The sequence below is a fragment of the Marmota monax genome, unplaced genomic scaffold (assembly GCF_021218885.2).
Source record: "Marmota monax isolate L192 unplaced genomic scaffold, Marmota_monax_Labrador192_F-V1.1 WCK01_AAM20220418_F8-fsc00002, whole genome shotgun sequence".
Classification (NCBI taxonomy): Eukaryota; Metazoa; Chordata; class Mammalia; order Rodentia; family Sciuridae; genus Marmota; species Marmota monax.
The window spans coordinates 33,359,805-33,373,832 of NW_026693571.1; positions in this window are offsets into that span (position 1 = coordinate 33,359,805).

Sequence of the window (14,028 nt, forward strand, 5' to 3'; positions counted from 1 at the left end):
TCTTTTGGAATGATCACTTTAGCTGATCCATAGAGGATAGACCGAAGAAAAAGAAGCAAGTAGAGAAGGAAGGCCATTGATATTATCACAAAAAGAGATTATGGTACTTTGGGCCAGGGTGAAAACATTGCAAATTGTAAGCAGATGCTGCACGCTCAACATATTTTAGCTATTAATTTTTAATTAAGTTGATATTTCTCTGGTATATAAATAGTGCATTAGTTTATCAAATTAAGTCAATAAACACTGTCAATCATTATCATTTAGAGATTTGAGTACTTTTGTTGACAAAGCTAGGTTGATAGTATGGTGTGAAATCAATCTAATGCTCCATACTTGTTCCTGGCATTTATAGGAAGACTTTAATTTTCTGACTTGAGATGAGCAACATGGGTTACTGGTTGGAAAAGAGGGAAAGAAGGGCACTTGTTGATATTCAAAACCATCTATACCCATTGAAGTGGTTTGGATCCCAAATGTCTCCCAAAGGCTTGATCCCCAGGTGGCACTCTTGAGAGATGGTGGAACTCTTAAGAGGTGGAACTTAATGGGAAGTCTTTAGGTCATTTGGGAGTGAGCCCTTGAAGGGAATTTTGGAACACTGGCCCTCCCCTTGTTCTCTTTTGCTTCATGGCCATGAGATAAACTGTCATACTCTGCCATGTGCTATTGCTATTTGGTATACCCACAAGAGGCCTAAAATCTATAGGTTTTCTGGTCATGGATGGAAACCAAAATAAACCTTTTCCTTTTAGAAGTTAATTATCTCAGATAGAAGTTAATTATCTCAGATACTTTGGTCATAACTGTGGAAAACTGATGAACACATCATGCTGATTATTGCCTTCATTCATATGACTTTACTGTTTGAATATCCTCATATAGCAAATCTTGATTTATCACTATTTTCATCAATATGACTGATGTAGTCAGCCTTCCTGTTATGTGACCAAAATACCTGACAAGAACAACTTGATGACGGAAAAGTATATTTTGGCTTACAGTTTCAGAGGTTTAGCCCATTATTGACCAACTCTACAGCTTTGGACCTGTGCTGAGGAAGAATACCATGGCAGAAGGATGTGGTAGAAGAAAACAGCTTAAGACATTGTTGCCAAAAAGCAGAGAGAAAGCTCAGTTAAACAGAGACAAAAATATAAACTCCAAATCATGCCCCCAGTGACTTATTTACTCCAGCCACACCCTACCTGCCTATAGTTTCTGAAAAATTAATCCATATCCACTGAATAGGTACTACTTGTTATAATCTAAGCATTTCATCTCTGAAAATTCTTGAATTATCTCACACATGAGCTTTTGGAGGCACCTTATATCTAAATCATGACAACTTCTATTCCAATAGACAATTGCCAAGGAAAATAACTGGCACATATACAGAAAGCACTGAACAACTAACTATTTATTTACTAAGACTCTTGATGAATCCTTCATTTCAAAATCTCTGTTTTGCTATGTCCACCGTCCTTCAGTATTTTGATGTGTATCATTACAATGAAATCCCCATATTGAAAGACTCCACTTAATCAGATCATTCAGTGTCATAAGTATCCTGGGTTTCTTCCTCATTCTTCTGAGATGCTCTTGATTCTCTCAAGACAATGTTCTCTCTTAATGCCTTATGCATAACTTCAGCTTTGCCATACTGACGATAATTTTGGTAGTGCATTCACGGGCCCAGCATTTGTTTTATGGTTTGGGTTGTTTGTTTGATTTTTGATAGTAGAGATGCTAACAAGAAACCCTTTCAAATGGTATTGCTGACAGATTTTATAATTAAAATTTCATTGTAGAATTATAAAAATGGACATGACTGAGAGATTTTGGCCATGATGTAACATAACCTGACAGTTTTCAACAGGATCACTTTAGCTACTTTCTGGAGACTAGAACTAAGGGTAGAGTGTGGAGAGAGAGAGAGAGAGAGAGAGAGAGAGAGAGAGAGAGAGAGAGAGAGAGAGAGAGAGACTGTTGATAAAGAGAAGAATGGAATTGCCATATAACAAGATGGTGAGAACTGTGAGAGGTGATGTCTGAGGAAAATAATAGAAGCAAAGTTTTTTTATCTGTACAGTTCAAGGTACTGATTTGGCATCCAAGTGAAGAAGTTGAGTAGGCAGTTGGATATAAGAAAAGATACTGCAGACATAAGCTTAAAGCTGCAGTCTTAAGCTTTGTAGTTTTCTGAGTATGGTGCCGCTCCCTCTCCTTTCTTTTCCTTTCCTTTCTCCCCTTCTATCCCCTCTCCTTCCTTTCCTCCATCTCTTTCTCTATCTCTTCTCTTTCTTTCCTTTCTTCTCATCTTCTTTCTCTATCTCTTCCTAAATTTTTTGATTTAGATGTATTTACTATTTTCAATGTCAAAACTTGTTATAATAAAACATTATTTCTACCTAAAAACAGGACAATTTTTTCTGTTTTTTGTAAAAAATCTGAAATAGACTTCTAACTTCTAATTTTCCACATAATTAGTCTGTAAATCACCATTTGCTTCTAAAAAATAAATTACTGAACTAATTGAAAAATCAATAGTTCTTAGATTTACAAAAGAAATGGGGCAAACTACTGTCCCCAAAACTTAGAGAGAGGCAAAGAGAGGGACAGAGAAGAACAGGTGAATGCAAAAGCTATCTAAGAAAAATTAATGAGTTTCTGGAGGTCCAGGGTATACAAGTATGAGGGTCAAAACCTCCAAATTGGTGCAGCCAATCTGGAAAGCAGTATGGGAATCCTTGGAAAAATGGGAATGGAACCACCATTTGACCTAGATATCTATCCCACTCCTCAGTCTACACCCAAAGGACTTAAAAACATCATACTACAGGGACACAGTCACATTAATGTTTATAGCAGCATAATTTATAACAGCTAAACTGTGGAACCAACCTAGATGCCCTTGAGTAGATGAATGGATAAAGAAAATGTGGTATATATACACAATGGAATACTATTCAGCATTAAAAGAGAATAGAATCATGGCATGTGCAGGTAAATGGATGGAGTTGGTAAATATAATGCTAAGTGAAATTAGCCATTTCCAAAAAAACAAATGCTGAATGTTTTCTCTGATTTAAGGATGCTGATTCATAATGTGGTAGAGGTGGGGGAAACATGGGAGGAATAGATGAACTCTAGATAGGACAAAGGGGAAAAGATGAGGGAGGGGAATGGAGGGGTTGTAGAGGTGGGAAAGATGGTGGAATGAGATGGACAACATTATCCTAAATACATGTATGAAGACACGAATGGTGCAACTTGACTTTGTGTACAACCAGAGATATGAAAAATTATGTTGTATATGTGTAATATGAATTGTACATATGCATTCTGCTGTTATGTATAACAAATTAAAAAAAAACAGTCATAGTGGGGTGGCAATGTAGAAGAGCTCCTCATTTTTTGAGTTTTAATTCCAGGAGCCTAACCTGGTTCTCACAGTGAATATTTGGGGAAAACCTCCTTAGTTTCAGCATAGGGTGGAAAAAGGATTTTTTTTTCTTCTTAATAGAAACTATATAATCTGAGCCTTGCTGGATTTTAATAAGAGCCTAACTGTTATGAATAAAGGAAAATATCCAACTTCAGCCTCCTTATAACTTTGCGGTTCTACCTAAAGAAAGGAGAATGCTAAGAAGCACGTGCATAACTTAGCAGTCCAGATATTATACTTGCTAAAATTCAAGCCCTAAGCATGGTCTATAGAATGTCCCTGTTATCGTTTGGATCTTAAATGTCCCCCAGAGGCCTGTGGGTGGAATACTTCTTGTCAGTCTGTGGTGCTGACAGAAAATGGCAGAATTTGTATCTGATGAGATCTAGTGGAAGAAAGTTAGGCCATGGAGGGAGTGCACTTAAAGGGAACAAAAAAGCACCTTGACTTTTTCTCTATCCCCACCCCCACCTCCATGAGTTGATCAGCTTTGCTTCACCACATTCTCCCCACCATAATGTTCTGTTTCATCCCAGGCCCCAAAACAAAGAAGTCAAGAAACCATGAATTAAAACCTCTGAAAACATGAGGCAAAATAGATCTTTCTTCTTTTTCATTGCTTATTCAGATCCTTTGTTACAGCCATGGAAAGCTAATAGTCCCCACCACCTACCTACCCATTGCTAAAAGCCTATTTATAGCAGTTTCCTTTACCTGATATATATGTCCATGTATCAAGAACACTTAGTCCTCAGAAGGAGATATCAGGCAGGGCAAAAGGACAGTCGGTGTAGATAATGTATGATTGGATCAGGAAGATGGGGTCTGAATCAAAAGAAAATGAATTGCTAACATCCCTTCCTCCAACCTGTTGCCAAGGTTACCTGCCTCCAGGGAATTATTCCTCCCCCCAAAATAGTTATTCCTGAATTCCCAGCAGGTGGCTTCCTTTTTGTCTTTCTAGGCAGATGGAAAATAGGGAGAGGTACTCCCCCAAAGCTCTCTTCCTGCCCTTTTAGTCTTGTAGACAAGATAAGAAGAGGAGTGGACCTGAGAAGAAAGGAAACCTAAAATCTATAAAAGAGGCAAGACACCACTACTCCCTGGGGTGTCTGGACTCCCTCTTCTCCAAAGGAGTCTCTCTCTCTGTTCTAATCTTTAAATACAACTTTTGTACTTTCTTCAATATTTGTAGGGTGCTCAATCTTCAACATCTGGGGAAGGGGACTATTCTGATTTTCAAGACCAGTTTCAAAAGTACTAAGGAAATACATACATGGTAGTTGATTTGAGAGTGATGACCTTGAATTCAAAGTGAGATAATGAACAGATAACCAGTGAATCTTTCTTTCCAATCATGTTCTACCATTGGGTTACAGAGCTGAATATAATCAGGATGCATTTGGGCCAAATGTGGATAAATAAATCAAAGAAGGCCTATAGCTAGGATATAGACAATCATGAAATGCAATGATTTCCTCCCAAGGACCCAGCAAAAGACTCAAAGTAATTAACGATTTATTTGTTTATGAAAAATACCAAATATGAAACTATGTTATATGAACTTGAGGATATTAAGAGTAACAATACAATGACTTTTGAGAAGTCAGGAGAGGATAGACCCCGAGGTTTGAGTTTAGAAAACCTTCATGGTAGAGAGCAGACTTTATTTAGATTTTCATGTGGCTGGTTTCCTGAAATGTTTTCCCCTAGTTTGAAAAATTCTTAAGTTAATTCTACATTTGTAAGTTTGACTTATATAATAAATAGCAGGAGAATCCTGCTTTAAGAAGCTTTTCATTAGAAAATTTGAAAAGTACATCAAAGCAGAGAAAATAACAAAATAAATTCCCAAGGACAGATGCAATAATCATCATTGCAGGGCCATTCTTGTCTATATCAGCTTCCCTTCAACAATGCTGACATTTCCTAAATATTTTGATCTCATGTTGATAATAATATAAAAAGAATACCCACATTACAGGTGAACATATGTATAATCAATTTTTTGTAATAATACAAACAATTTTAGTACATGATTATATGTAAGTTATGAATATATAAAATGCATATTTATAAACAATTATTTATACATGTATATTATATTAAAATATAAAATAATACATAATATGTAAAATAAGCTGTATTATAAAATTATATAATCATTTGTAAATCAGAAAAATGCACTACTCTAGTTATATAAATACATATATATTTCAATGTATCTAAGAGGGATAAATTAAGATGACAGTGAGAAAATAACATTTTAAATTACTGTATTTGTTGTCATTGTAATTATAACTCAAACTTCTTTGCTCTTGCTAAATACTCTGAAAATACTTCAGTATATTTAAATATGAATTTTAACCTTTTGTTTTTGAATAATAAGTTCTGTTTTCAATTTCAGCATATTTTCATATTTGATCTTAAAAAATACTTATTTCTGCATCTATTAAAATTATCAAGCAATTTTTTCCCTTAGGCTTTTATAGTTGAGAAAGATATAGAGATACAACTAGAGAAGTTCTTAATTAGCTACATTCTATCATTACAATATATATGTCTCTATTCCAACTATGAAAGGTATTTAATTTAAATTTAGTGATTACATTTCTAACCTAACTTTTGCTGAAGGGTTGTTTCTGATTCATTTGGAGTTGTTACATTTTATATTTTAAGCAACTGGCTTAAAGCTAAATTATACTCTCAGTTTGGAGAATTTAAAACTGATCAGAAATTTCTAATTTCATGTTTTAAATACAGATGTAAAATTTTGTGTAAATGGCATTTTTTCAATGAAATCTTGTATTAACAGAAAATTTAACAGATGCATAAATTTGAAGGAATTTTCTTTGAAAGTGAAGTTACTTTCTAATTTTTATTAAAGTATCCTTTCCTTTCTAATTTTTACAAAAACATCATTTTTATCTTGAGAGAACAGTGAAGGTTGAGTGTTTTTCCATCTCTGTTAGATAATATACTACTAACAGAGCTTTTTATTACCAAAAACTCAGTATTTTTGGAATTCTTATCTTTTCAAAAGAAAAATGCTTACTTTATCTTTAAGCTTGACAACTCTTTTAAGTACTTTGCCATGAGATAAAAAGTGAACCTTTGGATGTTACAAAAATAAATCATGGTCATATCCCTTCTCCTGTCAGTGTTTTATAAAAACTTCAGCCTAGCACTTAAATCAGTCTAACAAGATATGCATAATGTATTAACATTAAATTTTTTAAAGTAAATAAAGAAGGGAGAATTCTTCTGTGAATCCACTACCTTGTCAAACCCCCTCTTCCTTCAGCATCCCTTGGACTCTAAATAGGACACTTTACCTGCTGACCTACAGGTTGAGTGAGGGCACCACTGTTTATCTGCTTATGAATGTTAATGTAACTTTATTTTTATGTCACTTTGATGGAATATAGATATTCCATTATTTTTTTTCTATACCAACTTCATCATCTTGCATACACTCTAAGGCTGACATTGTACTTTAGAGACCATTGCTCCAAAGATGTGGAGAGAAGTTTGCAGCATTTGAAAAGCAAGACATGTGAAAGGTTAAATATGTTAGAGATGGTTCCTTTACTTTCTGGTTAAAGAAAAAAATCAAATTTAGCTTGCATAAACAAAAGATATCAATCAAATCTTATGAAGGTGGGGCCAAGGTGGATGAGATGATCCTGGGCTTTCTCTTATTAAATGCTAACACTACAAAAAGAGTCTAGTCCCATTAATTCTGTGCAGAATTCCAAGTTCCTGAGAATAGGGCAGTAACTTCTGTCTGGTAGGTATGTTTAATCTAGTCATTTGTGAATAGAGAGGAGGATGACATAGCAGAATAATCCCGCTGCTAGTTTAATTGAGGACAGGGAATGTAGATGGCAGATTAAAGGAAATGCTCTGTCAAGCTAGATTATGTCCCTATATTAAGATAGGGTTGTAGGAATGCATGGGATATGTTAAAGAAATAAAGAGTGTTGTATCCTGGCTAGAGAGCAGTGTTTATGTAACTGAACAATAGAAACTAATCAGTAAGAGTTAAGGTATAGTATAGTTAAAGATATGGTATGGGGAAGTAGAATTTGTATTAGAAGAATAAGAACACATTTGAAAGTACCTGTTTGGGAAGCAATGTTAGAATCTTATCAGGTAAAAAACAAAAGGAACAATTGAAAAGAATTAAATGAAGAGAATTCCCATAGAGATGGAGGCAGGATCAAGGGAAAACCACTCTCCCATTAACAATATTGGACCCCAAGTAGCAGGAGGAAAAACTGAGTGCCAAAACTTGACCAGGGCTGAAGGCATCAGACTGTCATCCGCTAGAAATTGTTTCCTGTGCTTAGTATTTCATCCACCAAGAATCAATTACACTTTTTTTTTTCTCAGTAGCACATGGATCCTTCTCTAAAATAGACCATATCTTATATCACAAAGCAACTCAGCAAATACAAAAAAAAAAAAAAAAATCCAGAGATACTACCTTGAATTCTATCAGATTATAATGGGATGAAATTAGAAATCAATGATAAAATAAAAAATCGAAGCTACTCTAACATCCGGAGAATAATGGTATGTTATATTATTGAATAACAATGGAGAGAAGAAGAAATCAGGGATGAAATTTAAAAAAAAAATAGAAAAATATAGCTTCCACCAAACCACAACCCAACAGGGTGGAGGCCAGAGTAAGAGAGATGCTCACATCCCTGCCCTCCTGTTCCCTAATTTGTTAGTAACTTAAGTCAAAGAGCAACATTGTTGGTTGATCTCCCTGCAGAAGTTGACTGGATACAAGGAAGAGTGTGGAAGGGGCAAACAGAATATCTCAGAGCAATGATCAAAGTGGATTTAAAGCTTTAACAATGACTAAAGAAAACTGCAGAGAGACTGCAGTTAGAGATTAAGTGGGTATTTTAATAGCTTGGATAAGAAGAAATGTTTGTACTAGGGTGGTGGTATGAAAAAGAAATGATTTATAAGATGATAAGGAGGACATTTTTTTAAAAAAAATGGCTTTGTAACTCATAGAATATGAGTCAGAAAGAGAAAAATTCAGAAAACTCTCTTTAAGGTAGATCATTTTCTTTGAAGTACAATCCATACAAAAAGATGTAGAGAGGTATAAGGTTGGTATGTTGGTGGATGGGTTTGGATGGGGGCAAGAGACCAATTGAATGACCATTTTATATTTCTCATTTTATAATTTGGTGAATTGGAAAATGCTATTTGAGGTTGCAGGGTTACTGGATTTCTGCACTGATTTGCCCATAACAGAGTACGAAAAAACCAACTAACCAGCCTAGGAAGGACCGTGGCTTTGATCTTCATTGGCTCATAACTTTGAGGCTGCATCAGTCTGAATCCTTCTATCAAAATGTATTATGGTATTTTCCACAAATAAAAAAATTCCCTAAAGAAAATAAATAGCATAAAATAGACACCCTTTCTCATAGTACAGATTCACTGGACATTTTTCTTTCTTGAAGACCATTGTAACTACAAGAATAGTTTTCTAGAAAGTTTTGATTCTATCATTTTACTAGGTTGTTCTTGCTTATATGCTAAACATGAATGTGACAGACTATATCAATAGGATTTATATTTGTGAGATGGTGTAGGGATGGTGATAGTGATCATACAGCTTTCAAGTATAAAGATACTTTGTCCAATATTTCATATTTTTTTTTTGTATTCTCAAAAGGAACTTTAAGATACCTCCACTAATTAAGTCCAGTTAAAAGTGTTGTTTATCTTACAGATGATTCTAAGACAGTTGATTTTATTTTGCAATCTATTCTTATACCTTATACAATTGTGGCCACAAGGTGAAGTTATCTTTTAAAACTAGTTAGGTAGTAACTGGGAAGGTGAGGTCACCAACATATGGCATGGTTTGATGTCAGTAGAACTGTATTGGAAAGGAGAATCCTTTTTATTTTTCTAGGACTTTTGAAATGTAGCCTAAGTTTCATTGAAAACTCCTTTTCAAAAGCATCATTACATGAAAATTAAAGGCTCCATACATTCCAATAATAGCTAGTTTAAAATAACATATTTGCTAGCTGAAAGTCCCTCTGAATAGCTCATGGCACTGCTGGAAATCTTGTTCCCCGAGCCCATTAAGTTTATGCATTAGAGCACACGGACAGTGGCAGCTGCCTGACATATCCCATTGTGCTCAAGGACTAGAAAGTGATAAGGTTAATGAGACTTTGTATTGATGTTGAACCATTTAGAGTAGAGCAGGGCTATGTAAGCTCTGCCTTACAGGTGCTCCAGTGATTTCAAAGTGTTAATAAGCTCACAAGAGTGCTTACCGGGAAAAGGTCTAATTTTGACAGAAATATCACCCTTCAAGAAAATATGCTTTATAAATTCAAACTTGTAATGCTATCAATCATTACTATGATTTGGTTAGATTGTGGGAGCAATCATATACTCCAACATGGAGAGTTTAAGGGAAATTGTAGTGTTGCATAGAAATGTTATATTTTCATCCAGAGATTGAGACGACTATATGCAAGATCTGAATACTACCTATTGTTGGTACACAAAAAACATCCTTTCTAAGTTCTTGTAGTACTGGGATGTAGACAAATAACCCAGCTTCAATTTCTGCATTACCCTGGATGCCCTTAAATGGATGGTTGGAATGTTATAATGAATTGGGTTTGGGGACACTGGTAATCTAGAATCCTCTGGTGGAAGCTTGACACTCATTATATTTCATTTAGACTTCCAGTAAGCATTTTAATTTAGTTACTCTCAACTCTGTCTGCATGTACACCAGACTTATCTGTTCTGCTTTTTAAAAATTGCAGATATCTGGGTATCTTCCATTGAGAGTCAGCAGATCCAGTCATCTGTATTTACATTTGGAATTTTGGTATAATATTTTTAATGGTGTAGTCAAGAAAAATCATGTTCATAACATATATTGAGTTGCTCTAAGCCATTCCCTCTAGGGGACTTATAATTCAACCCAAGCCTGGATGATTTTGGAGTCCATGTGATTCCACCCCACTCTGATTCTTCTGCATACTATCAACTCCTTGTGAACCTGGGAAAGTTCAAGGAATGTCCAATTGGTTTAGCATCAGGGTTTTAACATTTAGAAGGTATACAAATCTTAAATCATGATTCGTAATCAGTGTGCAGGTTTTAAAATATTATTTCCAAGGAGATAGCATGTGAATTCATCCATAAAACACTAGAAGTATCAATAAGTGAGCCCAGTAGTATTCAGTGCTAATAAAAATAATTTTTTTGAAGGGCTTTCTATTTCAACATAGTCTCTTGGATACTTCAAATATATTAATATTTTTAGTATTTACACCAACTCTATAAGGTGGTCACTAAAATTTAATTTTATAGATGGAGACACTGGGGCCCTCAGAGTTTAAGAAATTTGCCAATTTCATGCCTAGTGCCGGAAGATTTGATATTCAAACCCAATCTATCTTGTTCTAGAGAGCCCAAGATTATAACTGCTTCCCTATGTATTGGCCAACTTTCTGTGAAGGGCAATAGAGTAAACATTTTAGACTCTGTCACAATAACTAACTCACTCTAGTTAGAAATATTGTTAAATATAAATATAAATATAGTTAAAAATATTGTTCTTATTTAGATTTTTTTAAAAACACATAAAAATTTAATAACCATTCTTAGCTTACAGTTGTATCAGTCCAGGCAGCAGGCAGGATGTGACCTGTGGGCCAGGGTTCACTGACACTTGGACTCCACCTTTCCTTATCAGGAAGGTTGTATGGAGAGGACCACTCATCTCTACTGTTGCTTTGTTTACCATTCAATTTATTGAACTTATAAATCACTAAGAAAATTTCCAACATACCTATATACTATTCACATTTTTAATGATTAAAAATACACATTTATAAATATAATACCATGAATGTCAATAAAATTAGAAACTAATATAAAGGATCTTTGAAATGTTTTACCACCTTAAAATCAATAAAAATGTACCAATAATCTCAATGATTGTGAATTTTATTGTTACTTAGACACTTAACTCATATAAAAGTATTGACACTCTGAATTTGTGGACTTACAAAGTTAGCGTTTAATTATCAGTTTGTGAGACACAAACTTAACAGAACAATCCAAATAATAATATTCACTCAAACCAGCTGACTCTTGGTCTGAAGAGAAGAACTGGTTTTACTCCAGGGACATTCAATTCTGAGACTCCATGTGTAGGTGTGGTTCCCCGCTTTTGAAACAGGGTTGTATGCTATTTCACATGACTTTATAAATCTATGACTTTTCTTGTATTTCTCCTTTTTCTTTCTTATCCATAAGTTTTGGTCACAAATACCTCAGAAAGTCATTTATCTCATTAAAACCTCAGTGTAATTTATAGAGTCCCATGGATATTTCCCCTTTCTAAAAAGGTTGCCTCTGCACTGTCAGATCTCTTTGAACACATAGTTAAACTACTCTCTTGAAATCCACTGCAAAAATCTCTCTCTCCCTAATTATTTTCTGCAATAACCTCTGTAGGCCATTTTTTTGTTTGTTTATATTACAGTTGTTGGTCTTCTGATTCAACTTTGTTTACTCATGACTCTTTCCATCCCCACAATTCTATCACACAGCTAACAAATAGTAAGTATTCATTATCATGCATATTCTTTAAAAATAAATTAAACTGAAAGAGGCACATTCAGACATGCCAGTTAACTCACACGTTAAAGCTAGTTTAACTAACATTAAACTTAGTTTTATTGTTTTATGCCACTAATATTCTTCACATTTATCTAGTTGTTCCTTTTTTGGAGGATCTTCGGAGGCTAGATACATTTCAGTCAAGTAGTTTCTCAGACATTTTTTGACTATAATTTCTTTGTTGTAGTGGGGCTGACCTGTGCGCTATAGGATTGTTTAACTGCATTGTGGGAGGCCATCCTCACACATGATTTGAGTTACCTCCCTGGTGGGTGAGAGGCGCTTAGACACAGCTGTGTCAGAGCTTTCCCCACCCTTCTCCAGGTCGAGGGCTTATCAGTGCAGAGGTGTGTCTGGCCATTGCCCGGAAGACCCAATCATCGCCCCTGACCTTGGGATGCTGCCCCCCTTAACCTTCATTGGATGGGATTTTCCCCGGAATTTTTTGTTCCCCAATAAAAGTCCACTCCCTGGTGTGTTCTCTCTCACTAGCCTTTTCAGTAAACCTCACTACTGCATTAGGTGGCTGGAGGCTGGAGTTAGGAGGAGCCGTCCTGGAGCTGGTTTAAAAGGTAATTAGAGTCTTGACTCTTTAATTTAAAACTCCCTAATGTTTTGCTCATGGTTCGAACCTTCTTTAATGAAGCCAGTGCAGGTCACAGGCTAGACTGCATGTCTGGCCTCTACTCAATCATGTCAGGAGAACATTTCTCATATGTGTCAACCAAAGATGTCTTCAGACATTGCCAATTTCACTTGGGGGCATAATTGTACCTAGGTAAGAAAAGTAGTAATTGACTATCATTATTTTTTCTTATTTTGATGCTAAATATGTCATAAGATGCCTAATAAGAGTCCTTTTATTTGGCTTCATTGTTCTTTTAGCACAATCATGGACATTCTTTGAAATTATACCTGCTCTATGGAAGCAAGGAGATGTTCTATCTTTATTTTTCTCTGATCCTTTTTATTAGTGAGTTCCAAAACTATTTAATTATGGGAGTAAGTTGAACCCAGTGCTGCAAGGCTATTGGGATGAGCAAATTGGAAAAAAAAAATATTTAAAATCAAAAGTTTATAATTATGTTTAGAAAAATAAACTTAAAAATTAGTATTTCAGAACTTTATTACTCTATTAAAATTTTTATGTACTTTCTCATGTATACCTAGTTACATTTTAACTCCTCTCAGACCATGATTGTTTAATTAGTTAAAGTAAAATGTTACCAGATGGCCTACTATCTATTTAACTCTAAAACACATCATGAACAGAGCAAGGACTCTTAAACTGGCTTTCTATTTTGGGATGACAGGGAGTTGAAGCACAAGCTCTGTATTTCTAAAATGCTACCCATGTATCAAACAAGATTATTTCTGATTTACAAATAATTTGTGGGCAATCTGTTTAGTATTGCTTGACACTGGAACCAACTTGACTGATTAATGTTCTGCATAACCTAGTCACCTTCAATTTCACTTTAAGTAAAACAGATATACAAATAACTGTGTCTGCATGTTGGGGGTTTTCAATGTGGCTTATAATTGTGAACATGTCACTCAACCAAAATATCTTTCATGTTACCACATTGTGCACTGCCACACTTCTATGCATGTAAAAATTGGATGGGCTGATAAAAAAAAATGTATTTATATGGGTGTCTACCTCCAACATTGTAATTGAGTGGATTAGTGACCTAAATTTTTGATAAACATTCTAGATATATTTAATTCAGATGGTCTGGGATCTGAGAAACAGGAAAAACAGAAATACTGACAAGCAGAATAACATCTGTAACTTAACCTGGCTTTCAAAAGCTCCATGATCTGCCTACAGCCTACCTATCCAGTTCTAGTAGAGATGAATGACAGGTTGACTGAGG